We start from the raw sequence: 25,645 nt of genomic DNA on the forward strand, positions 1-25,645 counted from the left end.
CTGAATTCTATTTCTGGAGACCTGGTTCCCTTGAAAATATTATCTTAAACAGAATACATTCCCTAATTCAAAATGAGCAGAGAAGTTAAGTTATATTCTTTTTCCTGACCAGTTGTAGTTTAGTCTCTGTTGCTAATCTAGAGGGAGGACTGGTTTGGTGATTCATACAAGGAGAATAACTCTTTAAAGTACATTTTGTACTGAAAAGAATTAGGATAACCTTTAATTTATAGTATGAATCACCAAAAGACATATTTCACAGTTAATGCATCATACTTCCACTGTGTGATCCACCGGACTGGAGGTGTGTCTTGTGCCTGCCTCCATCAGTAGCTCTGTGTCTACGATGGCACACTGTGATTGCTGTGCTCACACTGGGATTGACCCCCTCCTCTCATCTGAGAGCCACCGAGCCGCTGCCGCATGGTGGAGGAAGCTGTCCACCTTGCTCCAGGCCACCCAAGAGGAGAAGCTGCACTGCTGTCCTGGTTTTGGCTGGGATAGAGTTAACTCTCTTCTTAGTAGCTGGTACAGTGCTGTGTTTTGGATTTAGTGTGAGAATAATGTTGATAACACTCTGATGTTTTAGTTGTTGCTAAGTAGCGCTTATCTTAAGCCAAGGACTTTTCAGTCTCCCATGCTCTGCCAGCAAGCAGGTGTGCCAGAAGCTGGGAGGGAGCATAGCCGGGGCAGCTGACCTGAACTAGCCAAAGGGGTATTCCATACCACGGAACGTCATGCCCAGTGCATAAATAGGGAGGAGTTGGCCAGGAGGTGCGGATCGCTGCTCGAGCATCGGTCAGCGGGTGGTGAGCAATTGCATTGTGCATCACTGTTTTTTTTTCCTTTCCTCCCCCCCTCCTTTTTTTTGTTATATTCCTTTTCATTACTATTATTATTATTATTATTAAATTTCATTATTACTATTGTTAGTATTATATTTTACTTTAGTTATTAAGCTGATCTTATCTCAACCCACGAGTTCTGCCTTCTTTCCTGATTCTCCTCCCCATCCCACTGGGAGCAGGGGAACAGGAACGGGGAGTGAGGGAGCGGCTGCATGGTGCTTGGCTGCTGACTGGGGCTAAACCACGACAACTGGACATCTCCCATCTTGAGGCTGTTCCAGTCTGCGCCGTGCAGTAAAACGTCCACTCGGGCAAGGACCGAAGCAGGAGCCATCCCCCGGCCACTTGCAGCCCTCACCAGGGAGAAGGAAATCCTGGTTCAGGCCTTGTGTTGGCGGGACAAGCCAGCCTCCTCTGCCTACCCAAGTCTGAGGCTCAAATGGGCTTTATACACCTCCAAAGATAGGTGACAGCTGAAAGAAAAGAAGGATGTGAGGATCATAGATTCACAAACTGGCCCCTAAAAGTCAGAGTTAGTGGAGGTTTCACTCCCTTGTGGACCTAACCCTGAGGGATCGCTGAACAGCACACCTGTTACAACAGCTGCTCTTGGCTATATCCAGTTTCCAGAAGTCCTTGAAAGCCTCTGGAGTGTTTTGAGAAGTGAGCGATGACATGGGCTCCTTCGGGGAAGTCCCCTCCAGCTGGCAGGTTATGTCATGACCAGGCCTGAGTTTGCATGGTGTGACTTGTGCAGTCACACCAGCCCTGGACTTAAAGGACCCCTACAAGGGGCATCTCATTTTACCAGACAGTCTGGGAATGGAGGATCTTTTTGCTATATTTGGTTAGCATGCTTTTTGATCTACAAATGTGTATGAACAATTTTTATTTTTTTTTTTTTTAATTGTATCTTTCCCTGGGATCCCTCTCCAACAAGCACAAGGTATCCCTGCTGTGCCTTCCTCTTCTTTCTGTGTAGGGTTACAGTGCACCTAGTGTATCCGCACCTCTCTTTATTCTTGCCTAGCTTTATTTGCGGCAACACTGTTGAATTTTTATACAAATGACATCACTGAACAGCTCATTTTTGTTAATTTTAAATTCTTGTAAATGGAGATAAAATATGATTGATAGATAGATAGATAGGGAAAGAACTTAATTAAAAAATATTGTAGCTTCATTAGGTAATCTGTTCGTTGCTATGCATCATATCCTCCCTTATAGCACAAAGTAATGCCTGAGCAAGCATTTTGATTTATAAGGGCATGAAAGACTGCAGCTTGCCTGGTTTTGCTTGCTTGATGCATTTGCTCTTGTATTCACTAGTCCTGTAGCTTTAGCCTACTTGCCTAGCAGCTGCACCATGTTCTTCAGTGTTACATGACACTTGTGGAAAAAAACAAGCTTGAATCGTGAGTTTTCCACGCTTTGAAGCTGCAAGAATTTCATTCATTGCAGGATGCAGAGAGAAGAGGGGAGGATTTTGCAGTGTCACTGATATATTGATTCAGCTGCTATTACTTAAGTGTTGCCACAGTTTTGAGGCAGCTTTAAATACATTGTTTTATTTATTTGCTTTCAAAGAGACTAAGCAACCAATGTTCAACATTTCCAAAGTTCTGCCTTCTCCACACAGCACAGTGGCAGCATGGCCACAGTGTCTCCTGCTGTAAAGTAAGACAAACTCTACAGTTATCAAAACCACAGCAAACCAATTGGCAGTTTATGTGTTCCTGTTCCCTCTTCACAGTAGCCAGAATAGCATACTGCAGAGATAACTGCTCTCTACACGCCTTTGGGAAGTCATTCTTCAGGTATAGTAAGTTAGAAATGGCCAAAAATGTAAATGAAATTGGCCTTTTATTGCCAGCACTCCAAACTAAACGAAGTTTAACAGCACTGAGGACTACCTGCTGTCATCTGCAATTTCAGCCCTAAGACTAGCACTACTGGAACAGAGAAATAATTGACCTAAATCATCTATGAGTCCCGTGTTCTCCCCCAGCACAAGCCTTTTAGCTGGCCCTTTAGGGCTCCAGATAAAACCTTGCGGTTTTTGTTCCTGTGGACAGTGTAGAACACTCCCAGCAGAACTGCTGCATACTCACTTCAAAATTGTTTTTGTGACGTTTGTTTGCAACAGTCCAGCTGCAGTAGGAGTGAACGTACTCGAGGTGATGCAGGAGTCCAAAAGAGTTGAAAAGGAAAGAAAATATCGCATGAATAAACAAGTAGAATATGATCAACATCTAAGTTTGACACAACTTTGGGACTGGTAAGTTCAGATGGTATTTATAAGGGGTCTACATACAAGAATCTACACAGAAAAATTTTGATTGCCAAATTCTGCCTTTCATACAAATTCATAAAGTGTCTTACACTATGGTACAATCTTGGTCTGTTCCCTTTCTCAGTGAGATATCAAAGGCTTATTTCTAAACAAGTCTAGGAAAGAGAGGAAACTAAGTAGCCAGGGTCCAAACTGATAGTCCCACCATAAACTCGAATAACCTTGAGGTAGTATTCAGTTGTGTCAACTTGGCAACAGTTCCCTTGAATCCATTGCAGCAGCAAGAATTAACCATAATGGGTTTTTGCAGCCATCCTTCAGCCATGCCAGGATGGCTTAGAAATGCTGAGCTGGAGCAGCAGAGCCAGACGTGGAGTTCAGTGCAAGGGGGAAACCTAGCTTTTTGATTCTGAGTAACACAAATGGCACTTAGCACCCAGAGAACATGTATTACCTTCCTAAAAAATGCACTGAGGGACCACTTCATGTGCCCTTACAAAGGTGTCTAGTACCATGTGAAACACTCTAGGGTATCCTGCCTGGCTCTAGCAGTGCACAAATCTGCAGGTCCTGTGTTATATCTGCCATATCCCTGCAGATAGTCCAGGGCATTGCAAATAGTAATAAGTGCTGAAGCATGGACAGCAGAACTAAGCCTAAAAGGTCATCAAGCTCGTATAGAAAGGGACACCAGAACTGAGAAATTACACTATTAAGGCTGCCTGATCAACTTTAATCCAGTTCTTCATGTATATAGATGGAGATGTAGCCTTAAATTATAGTCACTATTTCTGGTCCCATTCCTCCTCCATGCTCCCAATTCATTTCTAACTGCCGAGTCCCGCACTTGCCTCTCCCCCCTCTCTTTCTTATTCCTTATGCCCAGCATCCCACTGAGCCATGGTAGGCAGCTGCAGTACCTGCATTTACTCAGGGAGCATAATTTTCTGGCAGTTCAGTGGATTTCTAGCATGTTGCTGCAGATGGCATGGGGGAGGAATGGGGCTTGTTCATTAAAGTCTCAGTAGTCTCTACTGAACAAACAGAAATTTTTCTGAAACCTTCCAGCTTGGCAAAGATCACAGACAGCTGAAAGTAGATTCTTGTATAAAAGGTTGCCTGCTACCCCATAGCTAGTCCTTGCCTCAAATATAAGAAGCCTAATGCTGCTGAGAAAAAATCTTTCTGGCATGGGCTGAAGAACCTGATTTTCCACAGACATACCCCCTTTTGCAAACGTCTGAATAGAAAACAAAACAAAACAGCCCATGGCAGTGTTGAACACAAAAAAAAGTCAACCTCAGTGACTACTCTTACGTGAGTACCAAAAATTGTACCTTTCTGGAAGTATCACACAAACTTCAATTGTACTTGTCCTACCAGACAAGTCTCAAAGAATGCAAGTGAATATTTTACAGTGAGAACCACACAACTAAATTATCTAATATACTAATATATCCCATTTGAATAAATTCCACATCATGCAATTGGAATATTGGAATTCCTTTCTGTTAAGGTCTGACACAGGTAGACAGTAGTTTATGGGGAACTAAGCATCCAAGTACTGTACTATCTGTATTATAACAATGAAGATGTATATCTCAGGGGGCTGGCCTTGAAGGAAATGATAATGTAGCTGACTGACATCTTGCATTTGATTCTCTGAGAGCAGGAGAGAGACTGAAGCAAGGTAAAGACTGATAGAAGATAAAAAGGAAGGTTCTAGATCTAGCTACAGCAAGGGCCTGTTTTGGATCTGGGCTAATACAATAGGAGCACACCAATGTGTACTCAAAAGTAAAGTTTGGTCCTTCATATGTAACACATTATGGCATTTTTTTCTTGCCAGCTAGTGAAATACTTAAAGTAATGAAGAGGGTTGTGTGTAACATTTGCTGCCAAAGGTCAGTCAGTATTGCTGTTCTCTCCCCAAACCCTCACTCCCATCTCCCTGTCCCAGCAGCAAATGCTCATGTCTTAGATCAATAATCCAGGCACAGGTTTCAGCTCAGATTTATCTTTATCTGAGCAAAAAGGTTGCATCTTTGCCACTGGATCACCTGTCAGATATGACCTTTCTTGTCCAGTTAAACACCTACAACTCTCATCCATACCCTCATCCGCTCAGGTCTCAGTTCCTACCACCAACTTCTTTCTTGCTAGTCTTTTTCCACAAGTATAGTTTTGAGTCTGTTGTTTTAACCATGTCAGCTCTCTTTTCTGCATCACTCCCTTTTGCTCAGCCATAGCAAACATCACTTACCAGTATTCACTGCTAGTGTCCCAGGCAGCTTATCCTACCTTACGTATAGTCGTTCACTCATTATCAGGCCATCATCTTTTGCCTTCAGCCAGCCCAGCTTCCAGCTTCTTATGTAACAGCAACAATGAAAACAGTGAGATCCCATATAATACCAGAGTGTGCCAGGGAAGAGGGCAAAGGAAACATAAAAGACATAAGCAAGATAAAGAAAAGCAGAAGAGAAGCTCTTATGGTTCCTCATGCTCTTACAACAGAATCCTTATTCTCTACCATAGATTTTTAATCAATATAGTTGCTTTTTAACTACCTGTTTTCTAGCACTGAAAATACAAAAGTGTCAGTCAGAGCTTTGATGAATACGTCTCGCCAAGATCCTCCTGATGGCTTTCCAGCAATTATCCTATAGACTGGAGCAATATATGGGACCTCTTGTTACAGTCTGAGCAAAAGGTGCACCTTAAAAATACAGTGATATTTGCTATCTTGCAGTAATTAGTAAATTTAACCAACAAGCATAAAAGAGAATTCTAAAGAAATCGGTGCTTTCAACACATTTAGAATTGTACTTATTTAAAGACTTCTGTCCATCTTTGAAACATACTGTCTTGCTTTGCATAGCCCTGACATTTGATTTTAAGGACTCACTCCAAGCTCCTTCTGAACTTGGCTAATCTTTCTCTTTGGAGACTTGTATGAATCATGTCCCTCGCTCCCATTTTTGCGGTCTTCCTTCTCTGGAATGTGCTTACTGAAATGCTGAGCTAGGTTCTCAACAGACATAAATGTACATTGCTTTACTAGCTTTCAAGATGCCAGGCTAATTTATGCAAGATGATATGGGGCATGGTTTTTAATTTTATCCCATTGTAGGAAAAACATATATCAACATTTCTTCTGCTTGGTACTTCATAGGCCACAATAATGAGAACTTCTGCTTTTCAACCTCATTTGATTACCACAAGATATTCTTAGCATATAAATGTTAATCATCTGTGCAAACAGGAAGATACCTGTTTACACTGAGTACATCCAGCTATCACTGAAATACTTCCTAGGCCTGGATTTTTCCCTCTGAACCAGATGCAATTCCTTTTCAGTGATTTAATGGCTTCCTTTCATTTAATTACTTTGAGGATTAACTGCAGGCAAGTGTATTCCAATAATAGGCTCATCTACAAAGAACAGGAAGCTTTCCCTGTGGTCCAGGGAATTCACCACTTCCGACTGCAGCTCAGCTATATAGCTATCAGGTTTCTCTGTGCCCCTGGGCTTTATGTGTCACCTTGTCTGTTTGAGCATAAGGAAATATCATGGGATGAACTGCTTGTTCTTGAATTCGCATGCAGAGCTCCTGGCAGGAAATAGCAAAATCCTTCTTCTCATCGGAGCAAAAGATGCAAATATTTCAGCCCCAAGTATTAAATTATTAATTATATGTAATTAATATTAATGATATCTAGAATAGTTTCCATCAATAAATTTCTAGGGGGAAAAGGTTAGAACAGGGCAGCTTTTTGTTCATAACATTATCTGGGCAAAGATCCTTTTTTGGTCCTAACATGCATATTGAAAAGCAGTTGATCCAATCTGCATTTCATTGGAACTACTTTGCTTTAAAGCTGGGACTGAGATTGTTGCTTTCTGTATGTAAAAATGACACATCATGGGAATTTGTTTTCACCTTCTTAGGTGAAGGCTGAGCAATATTTTGAGACAATTTGTGCTTCAGGATTAAGGGATTTACAAGAAATTTCTTTTGACTCCAGATTACACCAAAGTCCACCAGAAAATTTTATGCTGAACTAGTGCTCCATGGCTGTGAGTTCCGCACACCTGACTGACCTCTTGCAAGAACTGACTATAACACACACACATAGCACAGCACCACCACCTCTCGCACACCCATTGATTAAAAGAAGCTCATGGGATCCAGGTGGGGAAAAAGGACCAGGAAACACTCACAAATAGGATGACAGAAATTTGCAGATAAAAGAAGAGGCACTCTAGCCCCTTCCCTTTTCTGTAGCACGATGCTCCCTAGTTTATGTGCCAAGAGAGGTAAACTGAAAGAGTTCTGAAGCTAACACTAAAGCAAATTATACTGCCTTGGGTTAGTTTATTTTTCAGACAATGCTTGGGATATATTTTTAGTCAAGAGTGCTTTTCTTCCAAAAGTAGTTGTGCACAAAATATTCTCCTGTCTCTCAAATTCTAAGAACATTTCTGTTTGTAAATGAAAGGCTTATGACTCACTAAATAATAGACATCAGGTGAACAATAGAACATATTTTTTGTTTTCTTTTCTTTTTTTTCTTAATTGAAACTCGACCAAAGTAATTTGGTCTCCAATTTGTTCTCATTGGTAGAAAATACCCATCTTAAATTCAGTAAAACAGCTAATGAGCCTTCAGATGCTTCCATTTAATTAAATTTTGGAGGTGATTTTTGCTGTCTCCTTTAATCCCAGATTTTGCTTCTACATTTCCTTTTTCGCTGCTTGTGGTAGGTGGAGGAAGACTTCTCCCTGTCCTACCCAGCAGAAGTACTGCCTATTTATTAAGATGTGTATCAGTACAGACATGGGAAATACAGATATGTGTGGGGAGTAGGAAAGGTTGCTACTAGGTTCTTTGTGCGATCTACAGCTAGCAGATTAAATAGTTTTATGTAAGAAGCTGGGGAGGTGGTGGAGGGAAAACTTGGCCTGTTTTCCCCAACGAAAGATTTCTTCTGCAATCAGTCTGAAGGAGTGGGATGCCTATCTTCCAGTCTCATCCAGAAAGTCTCAAGCCCTGACCACATCTTCCAGCTTGGCAAAGGAAGGTTTACCCACAGAGGTGGCTATGATCAGTCAGGGCACACAGCTCCTGGGCCAGCTACCGAGGCTACATCTGTGTCGCAGATCCTTAGTGAAAAGGCACCAGGCATTTACCCAGGCAGGGGAAGCACCAGCCTGACCATTTCACAAGCACACAGGTCTGGGCTAGCTACAGCAGATATCATCTCCTGGCCAGCCTCCAGGCTAAACAAATGTAGGTAGGGAATACAGGAAGGAACAAGGAGTATTATGATGGGGAATAGAGGAAAAGAGAGAGAACTGAGGTTAATCCATATAGGAACAGAAGTGAGGTGTTGAGTGTATTTTGACAGGGTGGTATAGACAGTTTGGGGAAAACTAAGGCTATCGTAGTGCCGGGAAGTTTGCAGTCTGATAATAATACAGGGAAGTCCTTAATGCATTCTGATATATACTTGACTTGTACACCCTGTCCTGGGAGTTTCAAGACAGAAAAAAACAAAAGACCTGACTGAGTGAGGAGTTTAGACAACAACCCATTGAGGGAAAGGCTGCAGCATGAGTTTGCCCTGTGTTAGACACGAGGGGACCCAAACGAGGGAAAACTTTCTGGACACCTCAACTTTGGGAAAGCCTCAGTCAGGCAGCATGCCCTATGGGACTCTTGAGAACCTGCTTTTTCAGTCAGGGTCCTCGCCCAAGTGAAAGACAGAGCACGAGCTTCCACTGCAACCTTAGTATTAATTTGGTTAAAAACGTGACCAACTACAAGACACAAGCCCATGGTTTCATTAGTCTTGGACCCCATGGAACAAGGTTGTTATAGGGAGAGATATGCTGCAGTTACAGAACAGAGTGGGATTATAATGCCTTTAAATATCTCTAAAGTCATCAAAAAGTCACTTACGCACATTCCAGTCTAATGGAGCTAAAACTCTTACCAATTTTTAGCCAATATCTTTGCAGTTACATATGGCTATAAACACCGGTGTTCATACAATTACATTTTTTTAATTACTCCTGTTGTTTGGCCACCATATTTGGATGCTGCACAGACAATTAGAACAAATATAAAACCAATAGACCGCACACAGAAGTATGCACCGGTGCTAATAGCAATACTTATGGAAAAACACTTCTAAGAGAAGAGTCAAGAACTAGCAGTGATGGGCAGCTGCTGCTACTGAGGTAAGTTATAATGCCCGAATTCAGTTCTATCTCAACTAAGCAAAAGCAGAATTTCTGAAAGCAAATACACTAAAATGTAAGTAAGTGTCCAGCCTTACTGAAATGATGCACTAATGTCCAATACCGACTTGCTAGATAAGTAAAATTCAGATTTACAGTAATGTACATGAGAAAAAAACAGTCCTTATTTTACCTACTGTGCTGTGGCCTCCCAGCAGACTCAAAACACAAACCAATTTGATCCATCCCAGTGCTCTAAAGAGGATTAGCAATATTGATGTCATTTCTGAAAGATGTATAACTAAACTTTCATTAAAGACTTGCAGTGACAGAGTATCCATTCTTCCCAATCTATGTGTTCCCATGCTCAATTAGCTTTATTATTGGAAAATATTTTTAATTACTTTAATCTTTCTTGTGTCAGTTTAACTGCCTTACTTCTTGTTCCATTCATTGTGGATACCAAGAACAACATTGTTTCCCTTTTGCAACAACAGGAATGGCTTAAGATTATTAAACTTTCTTGCCACCAACATCCTTCTCTGTCTTTTTTATTTTAGGCCTGATAGCATCCATTCGTCCAATCTTACCTCCTCATAGCTTCTACAACCTCTGATCATAGAGTGCACCTTGTGGGCTCTATTTCTCTTTGTACACCATGAGCAGAATATTTGTCTTGTCAAAAGAATCTAACATGGTTGATTCAGACCCAATTTGTGATCCACTATGATATTAAGATCTTTTTGAAGAACTTGCTTCCTAACGTCTACCATCCTGAATTTGTATAATTGATTTTTCCTGCAGTATCTTGCCCTTGTCTCTTAACCTTGCCCTCGTCCCTTGTCTAGGATGAGTTACATCTTATGTTTCTAGTCCATTTCTCCAGATTTTTATTTTTACTGTTATCTTCCAACACATTTGGGGTCCTTCCTAGCACTGTGTCATATGCAAAACTAATGAGCTTTCTGACTATTCCACCATCTGTTTTGCTAATGAAAACCTTGAACAGAGGCAGATCTAAGGCAGACCCCCCACAGAACCCTGAGCGTAATTAGACTTTATTAACTTCTCTATGGTGTGATTATCTAATCAGTTTTGTGCCCACAGAATAAAGGCCATGTTCTTCCTAGCTTGGATATGAGAATACCAACTGAGACTGTGTCAAAAACTGTGCTTGAGTAAAGGTACACGAGTTCTTCTGTTTCTCATCTATCCACAAGACCTGTTACCTGGTCATAGAAAGAGTGAGTTCCATTTGCTCTGATTTGTTCTTGGCAAATCTATGTTGCCTTCTGCTCCTCTCCCTGTTGTTTTCTAGGTGCTGCAAATGGTTCCAGATTTATTCTGTGAATTGAAGTTAAACTGATTGATCTAATTCCCTTATCCTTTCCTTTTTTTCACTCTTCTGATGAATAGGCACTAACTTTCCCCTTCTTAGTAGAAGTCATAATCGATGCACTTCAATGTCTTCGCAGGCAAAAAAATATGCACTTAGCAGTAAAACTAGGTGTCTATCACACTAGTATTTAAATTGTGATAACCTGAAAGCATTTGATTTCCTTTGGTTAAGGAGGATTTACAACTTTATTATTTCATCTCGGTTACACCTTGAAAATGCTAATAGAAATAAAATCTTTAAAGACATCTGGAAAGCTTTGGAGGTCACTGTTCATGGCCCTTCTAGAGTAGAGATTTTGACTGTGGTCTTGGATTAGGGTAAGTGTCTTAAAGATGCCTTAATCAGGGCGATTTTACAAAAATATTTTATGGATGTTAAGGGTCCAAGATTTTGGAGATGTTCAATGAAAGCTTTAAACTCCTGATTTCCAGTTTTGTCTTCACAATTGTAATGGAAGATGAGACCCACACAGCCTAAGTTTGGCAACATAAGAGTTAGTTGCCTGGGCTACAGTAACTATGCAGGCTCTCTTTCTGAGCAATGGAGACAAACTGACACCTCCTTCCTAAAAGTGGTACAAAACAGATGAGATGTCCCTTCCACTCTCTCTCACTCATACTAACATGAGTAGCACAGATGGGTTTTGCTAACTACTTTAAGGAGATGTTGAGGAACACAAGTGATGGGTCCCACAGCAAAAGTTGATGGCTCTTCACTGGAATTGCTGCTGTTATCTCAAGTGTGTGAATCTTCAGACTACACTGATGTCCCTGCTGGATAAGCCTAAGGTTGAGTAAACACGCCTGTAAAATGAACAATTTTCTTGCTCCTCATGGTAGCTTGACATGTCTGAGTTCAGGCACACTGATAAATGAATTTCTGTTACTATATGATATGTTAGTTCTGTATATAAGTAAAGAATTTGCATTGTGAAGACTGTTTATTGGGATGGGTGAAATATTTCTGTCTTATTCCCTCAGTAGTGAAGAAGACGGTATACTCCAGAAAAAGGGAACTTTAAAAAGGTATTTACAAGTATTGATCATACAGATAGGATCATAACACTGTTCAGGTCAGAAGGGACCTCAGGAGGTCTCTAGTCCAATCTCCTGCTCAAAACAGGAGGGGTCTACAAGTAGCTAAAAATCTGATGGTTTAAAAGAGAAAGACACAAAGCAAGGGACAATTTTTAGTATTTCTGGAGATAAACCAACATCTGGAAAATGTGAGCTATGAAAAAGCTCTCTCCATGGTCAGATAATTCTGTACCCGCTCTTTTGAGAATATTCATAAAGATGGGTAAAAACAAACAAAGAAAAAAATCCACATAATTTGCACACAGAAAATTACTTTGGAATGATTTTCAGATTTGATACACAATTAGATGCATGTTTATTAGAAGAGAACATTGTTTAATTGGTCTGAATTTTTAATGCAACTAATTGTTTCAGAAATTCCTTTAGTTCAGGTATTTGCCAAAGAACAATTTTAGCATTTTGTTTTGAAATTTTATTTTTAAAATGGTGTCTATTTTTTATTTGAAAAGGCTAAATAACCTGAAAACAATGCACAGCATTTAATTTTGGATTCCATGAAATATTTCAGACAAATGAAAAATAAAAATGAATTATACTTGTTTGATCTTCTTTGTTGCTTCTTTGTTCCACTGAGAATATTGCTTTGACTTGATCTGGCCTGAATTTTTAACCCCTTTATTTTTTGTGGCTCAAGCATGAACCAAAACTCCATTGATTAGTCAATTCCAACTAGTGGCACCAGCCACAGTTGGAGAAAGGATCTTGGATTAGATCAACAATGAGATAGTACATAAATTAGGGTCCCAATCAAAATGGTGTCAGCTCATTGTCATATTTCAGCCTTCCATGAACACTTGTTGACTGTTGGCATTCCATTACCGGATCCAGGATTTTTAGGAGATAAGTCACTTCTTAATAAAAATTCATGATAAAGTAACTTTCTCCAGCAGAACCCCCTTTTTCTTGACAGGAGGTATTGCCTGTTCACAGTGAGCAGCAACACTAAGTCAAATGATGTCAAATGATGTTAAATGACTTTGACATTAAGTCAAAATCAATGCTTTTTTGCCAGGAATCAGCTGAACACATCCCAGACCCTTACAATCACATTCTGACACTGAGAATCACCCATGCATTAAATAACTTCATTAAAACAAGTCCAGCGATGTCTGCATCATCAGTTCACTTTTCAGCTCTGTTGTGCAAGGCTACAGTAAGCTGTTTCTAAATAATTCTGTTTCTAAATTATAGATGTAAATGTATATGTATAAAAATATATATACACATACACACTTGACATTTAAGCTGCATTGCTTTGAACTAAATCAGCTGACAGGCCTTCTTAATGCTAACAGCTTTAGCATGGCACTGCTTAACTGATTCATGCCCAGTAAAAGTGGCACCTGTTAGTGGCACAAAGCATCTTCTGCCTTATAAGGTAAAATAGCTAGTAAGAGGAAAAGAACTTCTGTGTTACATGAGAAGTATGTTGGACAAATTCTGTTTTCATGGATGTGAATGTAAATTTAACATCACCGAATGAGAATTATTCTAGCTTTACATTGGCTTGTTACTATTAATGCTACAGCAGATCTCATCGTTATAGCACTGTGTATAGTCTCTTTAGAAAAACAAAGCTACTAATGCAATAGTCATCATGAGTAATAGAAAGCAGCAAAACCTTTCTTTCATCTTATCTGCAGAAAATTAGGTGGGAGAAAGTCATAACTTTTTTCACTTATAAAACAACATAGGAACGTAAGTCATGATTACTCTGGGTAAACAGAAGTCATATACTAGATTAATCCCATCACTTTCTGAGGATATTTTTTCTTGGTTTGTACAACTTGGATGATACGTTAGACAGATTTTGGACAACAAAAGAAAAAGCAGAATTGCTTTTCTTCTAATCCTTTAGGCCTGCAAAATTTTGATATTCATCTTCCAAGTTTCTAATTGCAATTTTGTCATTTTCAATAACTGAGGGGAACAGAGAGATATAAAATTTTGCTAGGAAAACAAAATATCTCATTTTTTAAATGCTTTTATTGTCTTTTTGTATTTGGTTCAGAATGAATGGAAAGGGACTTCCCATCCTCAAAGTAAGAGATGTGCAACTTCCAGACACAAAAGGGAAACACCATGTCCTATATATTTTAAGTGCTATTCGTCCACTGGACTTCATCCAGGATGATTCTACAGGTGACTAATTTTATAAATAGCAACAAACTGAGTGACTCTATAATTTACATCAGTTGGGCCTTCTTGGCTTGAAATGAAACAGATTGTACTGTGCTCCATACAGATTAATGGGGGCCTATTATGTCATCCAAGTAATTGATTTCCAGAGCAGCAGAAAAAATATCCCATAGAAATCAAATCAGTAGGAAAATATCTCAGCTGAAGTATATTCTATCTGCAATCAGAAAAAGAGGGCAGAAGTCTTCTAAGGTAAGTGTGATTAATTTAAAAATCTGCAAGGTCTACAGCATTTTCTCATTAGCTATTCAATCATTAATAAAATTCATAGGTCTCTGCCGGCATCCAATCTGAGACATTAGCTATATTGAGCAGTCAGAAGCTTGATAATAAAGCAGTTCTATCAAAGGCTAGAAGCAAAAGTCCACCTTGAGGTGGGAAATCCATTAATTTCAAATCCTAATTACTTCCCATTGTTGTGAACAGTTGCTGTGTGTTGTTGATGGAGCAGAGAAAATTACTTGGAAATGAACATTTCCTGTAGCTCCAGGGATGACCCAATGTCATTTCAGATGACTATATATTTTAGTCATGGAAAAGAAGGGGTCAGTCACACCAGGAAGATGTTCCAAGTCGGGGCAATACATCAGGGTCCCATCGCAGGATGGAGGGACTGTGCTTCACTGAGATGCCGGCCCTTCCCATTCTGCTGGCTCCACGTGAATAGGAGGCCTAAGAAATTTTTAAGGGGACCTTTTAAAAGCAAGATATTTTGTGGGTTAAGCATTTGGGAGAGGTAATTTTCAGAAAGGCAAAAAACTAAGAAAAGCATTATAGGAAAGCAGTCAAAACCAATAACAACAAAAAGCAAAAATAGACAAGCTGAGAATATAACTTATTTTTTCTTTTTGTTATTTCTTAGCTCTTATTCTTCCCCTTGTTATCACAAATCAGCATAGAGGTTAGGTTTATTGTGATAGCACAAACCGGCAGAACAGTATCAATACAAAGGCTGAAATAAGGTAAAAAGAGATATCTTGAAGCTGCCTACCACATTCCAACTATATCTCTTACTCATGTAAATTCTTTAACTGCTTTATTTTATTAAGGTATTTTAACATTGTTATGTATATAGAAACTTCAATTTAGCCTTAAAAGCCTATCTAACAAATATCTTTTTTAAGGACTCTACTGCTTAACATTGAGTCTTCCATGTTTTGGGGGGTCTGAAACATTAATGTTTTAATCATGCCAACTTCAGCTGAACCCTGGAAGAGAATGAGAAATAAAAAGGAGAAGAATCCCACAGAACTGGTTAAGAGAAGCTGTGCATATTCTGGGATAAGGCCTCTTGCTCTTTCTGTGACTTCCGAGTCCATCTACAGAAAAGAAGACCATAGTTCATGACTTTAGACCTTCACTGGAGAAATATTCACAGCTAGTGTTTCACATTGAGTGAATGGGAAGTAGATGACTCTCAAATTTCCCAAGAAATTCCCTTGCACAAGCTCAAAGGAGAAGAGGGAAGTAGTGAATAACCAGATATATGCTCTAGAGGTAACAGCACATCTGCTTTGCCAGCACAGCATTTGGAGGGATCATCATGTCCTAATATAAAACACAGATTGCACTTTAGGAAAATTAAAAAAGTATTTCGTGGAAAACAAAACAAAACAAAAGTCTTTATGCACTAAAGAGGGAAAAGTTCATAGACTTGCATTAGCTCTGCAAATCCTGTGAGCCCAGAAATTGGTTCTAAGGGTTTGCAACACTTTGAATTGCAGGAGCTCCATCTGTCCTGAGTACTAATATCAATTCAACAAGTCTATATCCTTTTAACAAGTAGGTTGTAGCTCTGATAAAGCTGCTAATCCTGTATGGACTTCACATAACCTCAGAAACATGCCAGTTGCTGCAGCATATATTTCCTCTAACAGATGCATATTTGTCCACTCTTTCAGCTTGTTCTCACTAGAGGTGGGATGGTTCAAAGAATGGCACAGAGATCATTTTATCTCTGGAACACAAGTGTGAATCCACCCTAAGTCATCAGTGATTATAAATTGTTTTAATTGCTGTTTTAATACTGACCGTGAACTCTTTTGAGATGATAGCTAAACTTTGGAAGACTAGCTTCTCAGATTATACTGGTTAGAAAAAAAAATTATCACAGAACTATTATAAAATGTGAAGGGTGGTGTGCATTTGACATTTGAACTACTTCATCCTCAAGATTTAGACAGAGATTATATCAGTCATCTCTGAAAATATGTCCTTCCATGTGATTCATTTGCTTTGTGGACTGGTTGTCACCTTCAAAAAACAAAAAGTGTCTCACTTTGGACATGAACTACTGCAGCACTGTACACTTCTTTTTAAATTTACCATCATCATAACTTAGTGGTTTATAATATTTATACTAATTTCTTCATTATAAGAATTTACTGGATTTTCCAACACCGGATAAATCAAAGTTTTCAGATTAAAAAGCCAAATATCATTCTAAATTTTGGTTAATAGACATATATTTGCATCATTACAGAATGCTTATTCTTCTTAACCTTCCACAGATAGTGACTGCTTTAGTCTATTGTTGCAATGTTGCAAATATAGATTTAAAAATATATGCTGCTGCAATTTAATATTTTTGACTATTCTTCTTAGGAAGTTTTCTTTCATTATAATGTGGTTGTTTTTTCAAATGGACACTAGGAAACCTAAGGTATAAAATGACACGGCTATGCCGACAGGCACAGTTAGTCACAGTGTATTTGTCAGATCTAAATATATTACTGTTGATTTTTCCTAAAAGTTTCAGTTATCAAGTCAATTCTGCAGACATGCTAAAGTATGAGACTAGTCGACACTTAAATTTCTGAAATATTGATAAGTACAGATGAAGCAGAGAAGGATTAAGGCCAAATCCAAGCAGACATGTTAGGAATGAACATTGATTGCTGAGGAATGTCATGCTAGATGGAGTTTTATTGAGTCTGCAAAGGCACTCTGATATACACAATACACATAGAGCAGGAGAAACAGCCCCAAAACTAGATGATCTTTTCACTTGTCATTTAATCCCTGAAAACATGTCAGTGGGCAAACAAACTGAAACTGTGTCACAGTGTCTTCCTCTAACGCAGACATGTTAGAGCTCCCTAAGGGCCAAAAAAGAATTTAACTTCTGCAACAGCTTGCAGGTCTGACACAACAGCAAATGATATGTCATTCTAGTGATGGCTCCAGCCGATGATTTCCAAAAATGTCAGAAAGACATTGTTTTACTGAAACATCTGAATGTGATAAAGGAGAACAATATTTAATTTTGAGTGAGTTTTGATGTATTGCTTTCATTCTGATCATTATGTTCTTTTTAGCAAAAGCAAAACCAAAAAAATGCACTGCAGTGCTGGGCTGGTGGATGCCTGAGCCTGAAGAAAGGTGAGGGATATAACAGTATGGTAAAACAGGGGTGTAGCTGTACTTTCCAATAGGTGGAGAAGGTGACATGGGTCTCCAGTCATGTTCCTCTTGGTACAGTCTCCAGGCAGGTAACTCCAACATGAGCTTGTCTATCCCCAGCACAGTGGGGCAATGTTATTGTGGGAAGGTAGAACACTCAGAGTGATAACATGGAGAAAAAAAGGACAATCTTCACAGTCACTTAAATGATCATCACTGGTTACCACAATGAATAAAATTACTACACCACCTTGCATGACCCAGCTGGGCTGACTAGCCCTGGTTTGTGCAGCGCTCCAGGGCCAACAGCACTCTCCAGAGCCAGTACAAGAGTTTGGCACCTCCAGACTCCTGAGGGTCTAAAATGTCTAAGGAATTTGCTCTAATCAGCAAGACAAACTGTGGATACCCGTAAATGATGATCAGAATGAGACTTCAGATGTACCTCATTGCAAATCAACATGTCCAGATATAGTGAAAACAAAATCCCGGTCTTTTGCAGTTACAACCCACAGTGGTATAAATACATATTGGTATGTATACACAATATATACTGCATATAAACGCAATTCATATACATGCAAAAAAAAGCTCATTCTATCTAGATATTCACATATGAGGTTCCTTTTCAAAGGTAACTGGAGGACTAAATTGTATCTCCTAGGCATGGACCTTCAATGGGGCAAGAGGCACCTTACCAGCTCAGGAGAAATCTACAATTTCTGTTTAGGAGAGGAGGAGCACAAGTCCTGTATAGACTTGTTGTGGCACATTTCTCTTCCTACAGGCAGCCAAGAAAGACTGGTGCTGAGGCCTCATCCTGCTGCTCTCCATTCTCCTCTGCCCCTTTTAAAGTAATAGATGGAGAACAATTCCTGTTCCACTTTTAGCACAGAGCCTGCAATTCTGCCTGTCGTTCACACAGACTTGGCAAAATGATAAAAGCATATAGGACCCCATGTTCTTGTCTAGTTGCTAGAAAGACTCAATCCACAAAGCAATTTCATTTTGCCTATCTACAGTGCTTACATAAAAAAGCTTCTAAAATACATATCAGAATACGGTTTCATGGTGCATTTATGTTAGAACAGGCAAGATCAAGAGAAGACATTTACATTTGCAGAAGCAAATGGTTTGGATGCTTCTTAATTCTCAAAAAAAATCATTCTAGAGTCACTGGAGATTTTGGGGTCACGGCAGAGCAAGAAACTGAATCCAGACTTTCTGTGTCAGATGAGGAATATAATCAGTGGCCCTCCTCCCTCCATTGCCTGTTTTTAGAAGAACGCAACTAGCTTTCCAAGCCTGCCCTTGGTATGACTAAAAATCAGCACCTGGGCACAGCAGGCAATTTGAGCCTCCATCTAGCATTTCCTGCTTCTGTTGATGATTCTTTTTTCTCTTTCTTTTGATAAATGGACGGAACATGAATATGAGTTAGTCCTCTAAGTTTTCAAATATAGAGCAAGTGGCTTTGGTCACCCTCAAGGTGTCAGCACAGATATGGAACAAAGTCCTTCAGCAGTCCATCAATTAGTTGTGGAAATTAATTTTTCTTTTTCTCTTCTTAATGTGAAGTTTTGGCAGCAAAGCACCAATAGTGCCATCCCCCAAAGTAGAACTAGCAAAAAGAGGAAGATTTATTGAGCTTTGCTCAGAATGTCTCTAATTATGCAAGTTAATACCCCATGCATGCAAAACTTCCAGCAAAGAAACAGGGGGGAAATTGCCTTCTACACAATGGCACCAAAGTGCTCTTTTGGGATGTAACACTAGCATAGTTGAACTTCCAATTGTTATTTAATATAGTAAAATGAGGCTCTGGAAAGTAAAAGTCTGAACTGCAATTATTTTAATTAATTTTTAAAAAATCAGCACATATTAAAGGTCTTTTGCCATAAATGAGGGTGTGCACATTTACATCAAGTGAGGATCCAACTCACATGAAACTTGGAATCACAATGAGGTTTGTTCATTTTTTATATAGTTTTTATGTGGACTTCTACTACCTCATACAGACAAATCTGTTGCAGTCTTCTACAAAAGCAGCAGCCTTCCTTAGGAGGGAAAAATCACCAAAAGTCCCGCAGACAACTGCGAACAAGAAAATCAAGAGATCAGGTATATGTTTTGTGCAGCACAGATACGTCTAAAAGTTTACAGACCTCACCTGTTTTCCTAAGAGAACTGCAGCCTCACATTTACTGAGTTTCAAATCCGTCTCTAAAGTATAAAAAGATTAGAAAGTTCCGATGACCTAATTAAGTGCAATTCAGTTAGTTAATTTTATATGCTCAAGGCAAATCTCTCATTAAAAGTATTTAAATGCCTCTGCTGTCCAAAACTTGTTATAAAAAACCTTCTAAACTACCCACATTTTTAGTATTTTTTCTAATAAAATAAATAGGAAAACACAGTAATAACTGTCCAGAATCTTACACTGGGGGAAGTGATGAGTCTGGGGTTCTTTTCAATTCAGATTACTCAATTGAGATTACTTATATTAAAGTCCACTCCTGTTTATCTTCCACAGTGAATCAAGAGAAGCTATCAAGGGCCCTGCAATCTATATGATATGAGTAAAGTCCCACACAAACAAGGGTTGTAACAATATTTAAGCTGTGTTTGAAAATAGGTTCTTGGCATAGCATTAGACAGACAAAAGGTGTCGGGGAGAAGCTCTAGTCAAAAAGATTGGTGCTGTCATGCCATTTGCTTCTTTGTTGGTCTGAACAGACTGTGACAGTCTACATACGAGAAAACCACAATTCCTTCTGGGATCCCTCTTGCAATACACATTACCCCGTTTCCTGGAACCACTGATGCTCACTGTCTGCGTTGACTCAAGCTTCTACACAGGCGATGACTCTTAAAAACAAATTCTGCATCATCTATAAGAAAAATGCGGTTTCTAGTTCATCAGTCATAGTGTCATAGATCCAATCTTTATTTTAGCCTGGACCTGGAAATTTGCAGGGTTCAAGCCACAGAAGTGGAGGTCAAGGAAACACACTGAGGAAAGTAAATGAGCTGAGAGAGGAAAGGAAGGTGATGTTTCTGGAGAAGAGATGCTTTTGCAGTTAGCAGAGGTAACGTTCCTTTCTCCTTTGGAAAATTTATTACTGTTCTCTGTTAGGGGGCTTAAACTCTGGAAAGCCTCTTCATTTTTTTGCCGTTAGCAGCTCCCAAAGTACAGGAATGTTTTTTTCATTCATGTGAAATGCACTAGGAGAGAGTGCAAATTTTCTACCCTGGTAAGGACTTCACAATAGTTTTCCATGGTTTAACAGGAATTGCTTTTCAGAGAGAGAAGAAAGGGAGTTGTTTGCCTTCAGCTTGAAATACAGTATTGTACTTTACAGGAAAGAGGTCTGGAAAGATTGTTCAGGGAGTGCAAAATATAATACCTGCTCCCTCAAGAAACCTCCTCCAGTGGACCTTTAACAGCCGGGATCCCTACATTGTGCTAGTCACGTAGAGAGCTCATTGCCTGCTGATTTAGCCAATGAGGCCAGCCACATTTTGGGATCTGCCTCCCCTGAAATCATTCTCTCCCAGTAAATCAGACTGGCAGCTGAGATAAACTGAGGCGTATCTATCAAGCCAGCCCCAATGTTCCTTTCTGAAACCTGCTTTTTGCTTTTATCAGACGGAGTCATGGTATCTTGAACTCCAGTATCAAGGTGCATGCCTCATCTAGTTCCTCCAGCTGGAGAGAAGAACACCCACCGTGACCATGCTTTTCTCCAGAGGGATGGGTTAGGAGCTATTTTCAGATCTGGCTTTTGTCAAACTGTTCTTTTATATCTTGAAATCATCCATGCCCAAAAATCATATGGAGCAGGTATTTTAAAAAAAAAAAAAAAGAAAATGTAGTTGTGTGCAAATGGGGGAGTAAGTAATAACTTTTGAACATTTGGTATTGGTCAAGTGAACTGAAGAACAAAACATTAAATGAAAAGCATTCTGGACTATTTCTGTGTGTCCTATCTTCAAGGGTAATATCTGCCTCTGTAATTCACGGAAAGTATTCAAACTCTGTTTTGTTTAAGGGACACTGTGTGGTATGTAGGTCAGCCTCTCCAGTGATTCTTTTTCTGTGACTTTCTCAGGAGATGGCTGAGGGATTTTTTCCTTTCACTTTATACCTAAAAGCATGATATTCTACAGATTCTTATTCTGAAAGATGCAGTGATTCACAAATAAATGAACAGAAATGAGAGTAAAAGAATTGCTCTGTGAGATTCAAATATAAAAGCAAGAGAAAAAGCTGGCTTGTCTTTGTTTTAGCAGCACACTGACTACCATAATAAAAAGAAAAGGAATAATACTGTCAGGAGGATAAAGAGACTTTTAGGGGACTTCAGGAAAATTAATTGTATCAATTTAGCAATACTGAATACCTAATAATGGTGAGCAGCTGAGAGTGACTCAGCATTGCACCAAGTATGCCCATTCTCTCAGGAAGTGTTTCAATTCAACATGAGAACCAGACTGTAACTTTTTTGTGATTGACAATGACTAAGACACATGTAAGATGCTAGGGGATTGAGTCATTCTTCTTGTTTTTCTCAAAGTGATAGCAGAAGAAATAATTCAAGGAAATAACCTAGACAGATTCTCAAACTGAAGCCAACAATTTTTAAGACTTCAGGTGGTTTTAAGACTTCTGCCCCTTTTGCCACCCCTTTTTATTTCCAGAAGGCAATTAGTCGTCGCTGGCATCCATCTCCGGAGCTCGTTCCACAGACCTGCAAGCTGTTGCTGGCTCCTGTGCCATCAGAAAAGCTTTGCCTGGCTTTGTGTTTCTGTGCACAAGGTGCCACAATTCCTTGAACACTGTTGATTCCCCAGAGTTTGTGTTTGTCCTGATAGCCAATGTCACTTTTACAAAAAAGGGATTTGATTTTTTGCCCACTTTTAAGCCTCTGCTGTAGCCAGCTGCTGCACCCTCCTGTTTACCAGGAATTGCTTTTGTCAATCAGTGAAAGTCTCAACAGAAGGAATGAAAAAGCAACAGTATCCTGGCTAGAAAAAAATGGGCAGAAACAATACTATGAGACTGGAACAACTTCTGCTTACTCTGTGAGCTTAGCCTGCCCACTGAGAGATAGTCCTCCTGGGATGTCTGGGGGGACATTTTCACCCTAAGAAACTCAGCAATAAATTTTTAAAAAATCACAGTTAATTGAGGAAATATTCAAATGTGCATGGCTGTGGTTCTGCAACCATTTCCAAATGTCATTTAATTCCCACTTCTGCAAAGATTAAAACGAGAGGCGGGACACACCATTCACCACAATTTAATCTGAATCAAAGGAGCTCTTGTTTGTAAAGTCTATCTTAATATCAAACATGCTGATAGGAGTTCTGAAAGCTGTACCCTCTTATAAAAATTAGGAGACAACATCTGAATACACCGCACCATTTATTCTATTTTCCCAAAAGAGCATCAAGCAGTCATCGAAGTAAATTTAAGTGAAAAAATACATACCCACATACATACATACACAATTTCTGGATCCAGTGCAGTCTTGTAGCCATGTGAAGTGTGGCACTATATCATGGAGGAAAACCAAGCAGTTCACCTCCTGTAAGGATACTCTAACAGCCATAAACAGGAACAATTTGATTTAAAGTGACAACACAAGTACCAACGCCAGCACATTCAGGCAGGTTATAACTTAGATGACAGTAAGTCAACATAAAACCACCTAGAACTTAAAACTATTAGCACTTGTTTGTGCTGTCTGCTTTGAACTTTGCAACTTTTTCCAATCCAGACAGCTTTAATAAGCCTTTATCACTCCTTTAACCCCTAGGAATCCACATGTTCGTCTCTTTATGTGGTATTCCTAACTAGTGTACATGCTCATGTCTTAACTTCAGCCTCAAAGTCACTGTTCAAACGCACATCTGTACTATCAGTGGTCACAGGTCTTCTGTTTGCAGAGTCAGGCCTATCCTCTGGGCAGATATAGACTGTAGTGAGTTGAGGTTCAGGTGGCAAAAGAGCAATTCCTTCTTTGCTGCAAATTGCTCCTTTACAACCAATACAACAAAACTTATTAGGATATGTAGAACTTAACAGACTATTTCCAGACTTTCTTTCATGTCCCTCCAACCATTGAGTTTTCTTTTTACTGGCCTTTCTTACTAGGTAATTTACATGCTAGTTTTCAATGTGCTGCAAAAAGCAGGCTCTGTTTTTCTGAATCCAAGCTTTTGGATTCATAACAACTATGCCAGATATGTAGAAGAACAGTAAAAGGAGTATTCTAGGATTTTTTTCCCTCTGCTTTTCTCTGGCTGCTTAGCCACATCTGTTCTGTGTCCTGGATGTTCACATCATTATTGTCTTTTCAGCATCAATACATAGTCTTTCTGTCAGAGGCTCCCTGACTGTGCTTCCTCTGCTCTCCCATCTTCTGAAGTCCTAGGACTGCCAGAGCACCTAGCTACAGAGATCTAGCTAGAGGGAAACATAGGTTCCTGTAGTCCTAAAATAATCCACTGAAGAAAAAAAAAAAAGGATGGCTGAAGGCCAACAAGGACTATGTAATGTATCTCTAACTGTCAGGGTTTTTTTATGCTTGTGCGACTGCTCTATCTCATACTTGGAGAAGTTGTCACATGCTGTCAGCACCAGCTGATCTCCAGTTGGTGTTTCCGAGAGCAGCCCTTTCAAGTCATTCCCGATGAACTCAGAGGCAGAGACGTTTTCCCTAATGGAGTTGCATTCTCCTTCGTCATATGTTCCTTTCTGGAGAGGTAAAATGAGTAAAAATTGGTATCCCATACTTCACACCTGCAGCCACGCTGAACTGAAAAGGTCTCTTGAAACACAAGGAGGTGTAACAATGAAGATGCTCCACTACTGCCGCCCATAAGCTCTTTGGCAAACAATTCTGATCCTCTCCTATGACAAACTGTTAGTCAGATCACTGATAGTCATTCCTGAGCTGCACTGAACTGTATGAGTCATATGTCTGTCAGCACAGCTACTCTCATAACCAAGACTGGTGCCCATTCCTGATCCTGCGACAAGCCACACACCACAGTTGATTTTCACATCTCTCACCTACATACCTTGCTTTTCATGCTAAGCATGCCCATTTCGGTGTTCCACAGGTGCAGCTCCAAGCTAATGAGCGTAGCAGGGCACTGCTGTGTACATACGCCTGTTTATAGCAAGTAAACACAGGCAATAGGTTCTGTAGCCAGACCTCCAGTTCTTTTATCACATACTTGGTTTCATCCAATTTTGCCATCTTCAAAAGCCTTGATCTTTACCAACCAATCTCTTCAGTTTTTCAGAGTGCTGCAGGCAGATGGGATGAATTCATCCCATGAGTCACTCCAGAGCCTTAGTGTGCACAGACCCCAAGTTCAGGGCAAGCTCAATTTCCCATGTCATTTACCGTGATTGGAGATTATTGAGTGACAATTAATTTTTTGCACTGTTTGCCTCTCAGCACTGTTGCTTGCTATAAATTAAATTTATTCCAGGTCCTGAAGTGAATTGCATTGTGATTTTCCAGCCCTCAGTGTCTTCAGATGTTGAGAAAGGGTTTCTCTAGAGCTCTTCACATCATTCCAACAGATGTTGAATGTGTCTCCATTGCATCAAAACCTTCCCATTTCCCTGCCATTGGGTCTGCAAATGGTCTGATGTTTGTAAGGACCATTTCCTCACTTTTGATCATGAACTGTGTAACAGTAGCATGAATCTGTTAGCCACTTCATTAATAACTCTTTCTTGGTGTTGCATGTCACATAAAAAAGTCAATCCCAGACTGGACAGTAATAGCTGATATGTTTGAAGAAACAAAGTTTCTATTTATTTCCCCTTTTTAACCCTACATAAAAGCTGATCTGATCTAGTCTGACCTTTTCCTTCACCTGTAGGTTTTGAATCTCTTATGTTAAACTACTCACCAATTCACTCCTGTTTTCCTACAGCAGTCACCTCTCCTAAATTTGTTGTTTCTAAATTCAGCACAGCAGGGTCTGTTAAAATTGAGACATATTTTGGGCCTATCAATAAACAGTCTTATCAAAAATTATCTTGATGCATATAGAGATCTGTACAGCAATTCCGCTTTGTACTAATGTTTTGCCACAGGAAGTACTGGCCTGTTATGATCCCAGTAAGAAAG

This window comes from Gymnogyps californianus, chromosome 1, assembly GCF_018139145.2.
Source record: "Gymnogyps californianus isolate 813 chromosome 1, ASM1813914v2, whole genome shotgun sequence".
Classification (NCBI taxonomy): domain Eukaryota; kingdom Metazoa; phylum Chordata; class Aves; order Accipitriformes; family Cathartidae; genus Gymnogyps; species Gymnogyps californianus.